The 7,224-nt window shown below is 30.2% G+C and overlaps 1 pseudogene; it reads left to right on the top strand.

Moving 5' to 3' along the window:
• The first annotated feature begins 1,523 nt into the window (after positions 1 to 1,523).
• On the top strand, positions 1,524 to 6,698 carry LOC111984275 (glutathione S-transferase-like; annotated as a pseudogene).
• The last annotated feature ends 526 nt before the right edge of the window (positions 6,699 to 7,224 follow it).

The raw sequence follows: 7,224 nt of genomic DNA on the forward strand, positions 1-7,224 counted from the left end.
CTTAATTTGGCCTAAAACTTAGGACACTATTTCTATCTCATTTTTAAATATTATTCTACTTTACCTTACCTTTTTTTTTTTTTTTTTTTTTTTTTCTTTTTTAAAAAAAACACATGGTTATATATATCATTTTTAAGCATTATAACTCTAAAAAAATAAAAAATAAAAAATAAAAAAGAACATTATTGCATGTGCAAAGCGCGTGTGATGAGAGAGAGAGTTTCAACCTATGACATCCGCTTCTGATAATAACTCTTTATTATTAGACCAAGACACCAATCGATTTTTCAATGTAGGCAGGGATTGAATCCAAGATCTTTTATTTAACCATTAGAAACTTTACCAACTGAGTTAATTGGAACCTAACTTTTGTAGAAAATTATATTTACGATGTTGGTTATACTATACTTTTCTGTTGAAGAAAAAAAAAAACAATAAGTGTAATTTACACAAATAATTTTTTTTTAAAAAAATTCACACTTATGGATGGTAGGTGGCAAACTATTGATAATAGGTAATATATATATATATATATATATATGATATTAAAAGCAAGTGCAAAATAAAAGCTTTATCAACTCAATGGTTGTGAAAAAAATTGATTTTTTTTTTTTGGTCTAGATTACAAATATTTTGTCTCACTTTTTACGTTCTACTTTATGCTCCATAAATTACAATTTGTTGTGTATTCGTTGCATTTGTAGCATGGCTTATATATATATATATATATAACCATCTTCATTAAAAAGTAACATAGGATTTTAACAAGTACTTTAATTTTTTATTTATCAAAAAAAGAAAAAAGAAAAATGAAAAAAAAGATTTTAATTTTTTTTTTCCACAATTACTAACGTACCAAGTTCTAATTAACAAAACATCATATTTACCTTCATCCTTTATCAATACCAATTTGGTGAAAATACTATTTTGGTCCTTACATTTTAGAATTACAATCAATTTGGTCAATACATTTTGATAAGCAATCATTTTGATCCCTGCTATTTTCAACTTAGAATCAATTTGGTCTCTATTGTTAACTCACTGACGGAAAATTCCTGCCGCTTACAATTGGCACACTTATTGCTTATGTGGCTACTAAAATAATAATAAAAAGTTTATTTGACATTTAAAAAAATGTTGTTAACCATATAGGTATTTTCCGTTAGTGAATTAATGGTAAGGATCAAATTGATTGTAAGTTGAAAATAACAAGAACTAAATTGACTGCTACCAAAATATAGGAACCAAATTAACTATGACTCTAAAATGTGGGGACTAAATTGACTATGAACCTAAAATATAGTGTTTTCGCCTACCCATTTTATTAACATCCATCACAAGTAGGATTCCCTACGTAACAATTTCATCATGACCCCAATCATTGTCCTATCTGTCCACAAATTTTGACCTTATATATATGTACCCTATTCTATAAATTTGTCCAGCATTCAAGCTTAATTTAGTTGTGTTTTCATCCTCCAATCAATATCAATTAGGAGTGGTGTAAGGAGAGCTGAACGTAAATGGCAGTCCGAAAAGTCTATGGAAGCCTCAGCTTACCAGCCACATTGAAGGTTCTGGCATGCGACATGCCTCTTTGAGAATGATCTTGATTTTGACTTTGTTTCAGGTATTCTTGATGCTGGAGAGTAGAAGAAGAAAACCTTTCTTTCCATGAATGTAAGTTAGTACACAGAGATGTGAACTTTCTCCATAACTCAGAAATTACACCAAAGAATGATAACGATAATGTTTCCAACCAGTTCTTAATGAACACTTTGAATAAGTTTTGAGGGCCAAAATGGGCAAATGCCCATTTCACACAAAAAATCCAGCATTTTGCCCCTGTTTTGAAACTCAATTTTCTAAAAATTGAGTTTCAAATGTATAACTCGATTTTTTTTTTGGACTTGAGTTATAGCGAACGTGGACTTAGAATTTTTTTTTTTTTTTTTTTTGGAACTTGAGTTCCATGAACTCGAGTACCATGTAAAACCATGTAAAGTACTCGAGTTCCACTTGAATTTTTTCAAGGAACTCAAGTTCCAGAATTTTTTTTTTAACTTTTTTTTTTTTAGTTTGTTATAACTCGATTGTCCAAAAGTCGAGTTTTAAATTGAAACTTGATTTTTAGAAAATCGAGTTTAAAACAGGGGCTAAAAATAGAATTTCAAAATATGAGTATTTCCGTAATTAGTTTGAGAAAGGGAGCAAAATGTTGGATTTAAAAAAAAAAAAAAAAAAAAAAAAAAAAAAAAAAAAAAAAAGGCAAAACCCCATTTTCTCCAAGTTTTGAGTGAGTAATTTTTGTTTTGTTCATTGGTTCTTGTCATTGTTCTATTGCTTTTTAAACATGGTACATGGAATGCACAAGAATGGATTGCAAGCATATGCAATTGGTTAATTAAGCATTACAAATTTACAATAGAAAATTTACAAGATATCAATATAACACATTTGGTTTGAGTTTGTGCTACAATTGGCATGATATATGTTCAATTATTGATATATCAAATATACATCATGAAATATCATGTGATGATTGGTAAAGTTCTCTCTGTTAGGATTAGTGCTTTTAAATCATATTGTATGATGCTAGGTATGACATTATGTATGACATTATATAGACTTAATGTTGTAATTAATAAAGTTTTTTTATTACTATCTAAAATAATGGTAACATGAATATTTGGACATTATCATTTAGTCCATGAGATGTATAGTATGTGATTTAGTCACTGAAGATATAAATCATAAGTTCTTTGTAAATTCAGAATTTTAGTTCGTAGTTGGTGATGAAATTGGACATTTCATCTACGAAGATTATAACATATCAACTAAGATGATTTGTCTTGATAATAGAAGTGAAGACTTCTAGTTGATATGTTAATATGTTTTAAGAGTTAATACATATTAAACTAGACCGCTGTAAGATTTATTATTCTCATAATGACTGTCATATGAATAATAAATCTCACGACTTCTATTTACATGAACTCTTAATCCTGAGAGAATAATGTACATGATCATGAAGTGTAGGTTACTTTGTTATATCAGAAGTGAGATCTAAAGTCACAATCAAAATCTCAGTATGTTGGGCAGCCACATTTAATATTGATGGAACATATATTCTCAAGATGGAATTCATAATCTCTTAACGAAGATATAAAATATTCATTTGAGATAAGTTTAATGAGTTCGGTTATTCAGAGTGTTAGGTCTAACCACTTTAGTAAGGAGCTACTAAAGTATATATTTATGAAATTGAATTTCATAAATATATGATGAATTACTTAAAAGATTAAATCAGGTACTCAAGAATTAAGATGTAGTAATTTTCAAAGTGGCAGTCTATATTCATGATTTTGTATTATTATGAATACTTTATGAAGGGGTTGAATGTATAATAAAGTCTTAAAATTTATTAATAAAGTCTAGAGTGCAATTATATTTATATAGTGGTATTAAATATAATTAATAATAACTTTGAATTTGTCAAGAGTTGACAGAAAAGCCCAAGGCCCATTGGAGCTAGTGTCTTATTTGTTTCCTTTTAGTCCCACTCCAAGCCACATACTAAAGCCCAATTGGAATGGCCCAAAAGACTAGCCTAATTAGATAATCAGTTATAAGAAGAAAAACATACAGAATTTTGTAACAAAATGAAATTGTTTGTATGTGAGTGTAGGACACTCTCTTATTCTCCCTTGAACACATACATATAAACTAATTGAGAGATCACATTTCTTGGGCACAAGTGGAATTGGAGTGAAGATTAAAAGTGTTCTCAAGTACTTCTAATCTTTGGTTTTGAATTTCACTACATCAAAGTACACTCTCTTGTTCTTATATTCTTAAATTTACATAGTATATGTTATCAATTGTGAATAAAGTAGATCCGTTAATTTTTCGTTGTGTATGTTTTATATGTGATACAAACATGTATTTTTCCAATACTCTCATAGGACACAAGTCGTGTTGGGGAGATCATATGTGGAGAAGACTTCAATTGAGTAATTAATATAAAATATATGAACACCATTTAACTCAAAATTTTAAACTTATGAGTTTAAGCTAAACTACGTTATATTTACTTCTTGCATCTTTGTGGGCCATCAGAAAGCCTTACTGTCTTATTAGCTCTCTCTCTTGTGTGTGTGTGTGTGTGTGTGTGTGTGTGTGTGTGTGTTTATTTCACTAGCACGTCATACATGGGCCTCCGTGTCCATGGAACTTTACATCGCACTAGTATCTAGTACCATTGGTACTCATTCTCTCTTTTTTTGAAGTAAAGGACCTTGAACACCTTGCCACACACCACCATAAGTTTTGATACCACTTATTAAGAAGACTAAGTATTTACTATAACATATAAGGACACCACTTGACTCAAAGAGTTTAAGCCTATAAATTTGACCCAATTATATTATATTAACCATCCCTTTTATCATTTTTGCTCAATATAAGACTTTACTTACATGTATATATCCAATAAGTTGTTCATCTATATTTTGTAGACATTTGGTGAAGTTCTGGTATACGAGGATATTGGCATCAAGCAATTCGGTAAGCTGCCCAAGGCGGAGCTAGGGAGGTTCCCCCCAGGGGGGGGGGGGGGGTTAGCTGCCCCCCTGACTCCTCCCAAAAAAGTCTCTTGTTTTTCTTGTCTTCCTTTGTAATTGGCTTGGACACCGTCCAAGCCAATTCCAACTATAGAGATGCCTTAGCAAAGTCCTTATTGTTCTTCCAAGGCCAGAGGTCTAGGAGGCTTCCTAAAACCCAACAAATTACTTGGAGGTCCAACTCTGGCCTATTTGATGGCCTTCTTGCCCATGTATGTTATTGCCATTATCAACCTTTTGTTTTTCTTTCTTTCTTCCTTTATTATTATTATATTTAGTTATTTTTGTTGTTGGCTTACTTGCAACAAGTGAGATATAATATTTGAATCTAATTTCCTCATAGAGAATTATAATAATAAAAAATTATTATTAAGTTATGACTTATAAGACTCTTTAACTTTTACTTTTGGTTGTGGGTTCCAGTTAGCTCAACTGATAAAGTTTCTAATGGTTGTATAAGAGATCTAGAGTTCAATCTCCGCTTACTCCAAAAACTGATTGGTGTCTTGGTTTGATGATAAAAAGTTATTATCAGGAGCGGAATCCATAAGTTGAAATTCTCTCTCAAAAAAAAAAAAAAAAAACTTTTACTTTTGTTTTGTCACTAGGGAAGCCTTTAATCCATGCTAAGCTAATTCAAGTTGTATATGTTTTAACTTTGATACCACACTTTTACCAGGAGAATTTATCTCTTTTAATTTTTTTTTTTTCTTTCCTTTTCTTTTCATTGAGTTGTACTCCTAAAGTTAGAATAGAAAAGAAACATCTTCTCTCAAATTGTACTCTTGACATGAAATGAAAAATAAATAAAATACATATTTCTATTTGAGAAAGTCTAGAGACATAATAAAATTTTACAATAATCTTATTTTTAGTTGGAATAGATCCTAGAATAAATATATTTTATTTTATTTTGACCAATAATGTACTAACACCTCAATTTATTGTAAAAATATTGTGAAATTTTGTGGTGTTACTCAAACGACTCATCCCACTTTAAACAATGAGCCTACATGAAATAAATGCCACCAAGCTTGATTTCACTTTTGACCAATACTTTTTTTTTTTTTAATTTTTACTTATCCAAATTTCTTTCCTTTCATTTCAAGTTAAGCAAGTGGAATTCAAACTTTACCCAAAATAATAATAAAATATCTTGTATGACACTAAAGTTGTAAAATGTCCATTATTTATTTCTCCTTCATTTCTTGCATTTTCATAATTCAAAATTTGAGTTTTATCATAATTCCAAATTTTAAATAATTAGAAGAATACAGAAAGAAAAGTTAAAATTTATTTTCTCAATTTATTTTGAGGAATCAAATTAATTGTCTAAACTTTATGTATATATAGATTAATCTCATACTTTGACGATTGATATATAGTCAGGAATGTTTACAATTGTTTATTTATTTTACAATTGTTTAAATTTTAATTGTATGATAATTATTTTGTTTATAATTTTATTATTAATATTGATTAATAATTTTAGGTTCTTTATTATTATTTTTTTAACCTTCCCTTTAAACTAAAATCCTAGCTCCGCCACCTGCTGACACTTATACAATTGCACATTTTGCTATTCCTGGCTAAAAAAAATGCAACCAATTGATTGTAGAATCAAGAGCAATAATAAGATGTATGGCCCATGAATATGGCAAGAAGGGAGAAGAGCTAGTTTACTGGGATGGCAGGGAGCAGGACATATTAGCCAATTGGGTTGATGTTGAGGACCACCAGTTTGAGCCACCAGCAGCGAAACTTATATTTGAGATGGTCATCATTAAGCCAAACAATGGCTTGGCTCCTGACCAAGATGTGGTGGCCGAGGCTGAAGCCAAATTAGGCAATGTTCTTGATGTGTATGAGACACAGCTAGCAAAATTTATGTATTTGGCAACTGACAAGTACACCATTGCTGATTTACTTCACCTCCCAAATTTGCAAAGCCTTATGGGAACGCCAGCCAAGAAGCTCATTGAATCGCGACCTCCTGTGAGAGCATGGTGCTGTGAGATCCTAGCTCGACCTGCTTGGGCCAAGGTGCTTGAGATGAAGCATACGGCTCAGGTCTAGGTAGGAAAACAAATCTTTTGTTCCACTTTTTATTCAAGCTAGCTAGCTAGAATCTTATATCCAATTACTTTAAAATATGCTTAAAATAATCATCGGGTGCAATGCAAGTGCATGGATATTATTCACTTCAGTTTGTCTTTGAATAATCAATGGAGGTGCTTGTAATTTTCTACTAAAGATATAATAATTTTCCCAATTTTTTCCAAATTATTGAAATGACATGTTTTGATTGTAGTAACATCATTTTTGCCTTAGTTCACCCTTGAGTTCACTCTCCCATTTCAAATATTATCAATTTCATGACTGAATTAGATTTTACAAATCTTAAATGTGCACAGTCTATCATGTCATTTAAAATTTTTAAGTCATATGACAGTATTTACACTATTAGATCTAGAAAATAAAATCCAAACCAGAAAATAGATGAATTGAACACCTTTTGAAATTGAGAGGATCCATTTATATGATGCACTAATTAAAACAAGTCATATCAGTAGTTGAAAAAAAAATCACGAAAATTTAAGTT

Source organism: Quercus suber, unplaced genomic scaffold, assembly GCF_002906115.3.
Source record: "Quercus suber isolate HL8 unplaced genomic scaffold, Cork oak 2.0 scaffold_863, whole genome shotgun sequence".
Taxonomy (NCBI): domain Eukaryota; kingdom Viridiplantae; phylum Streptophyta; class Magnoliopsida; order Fagales; family Fagaceae; genus Quercus; species Quercus suber.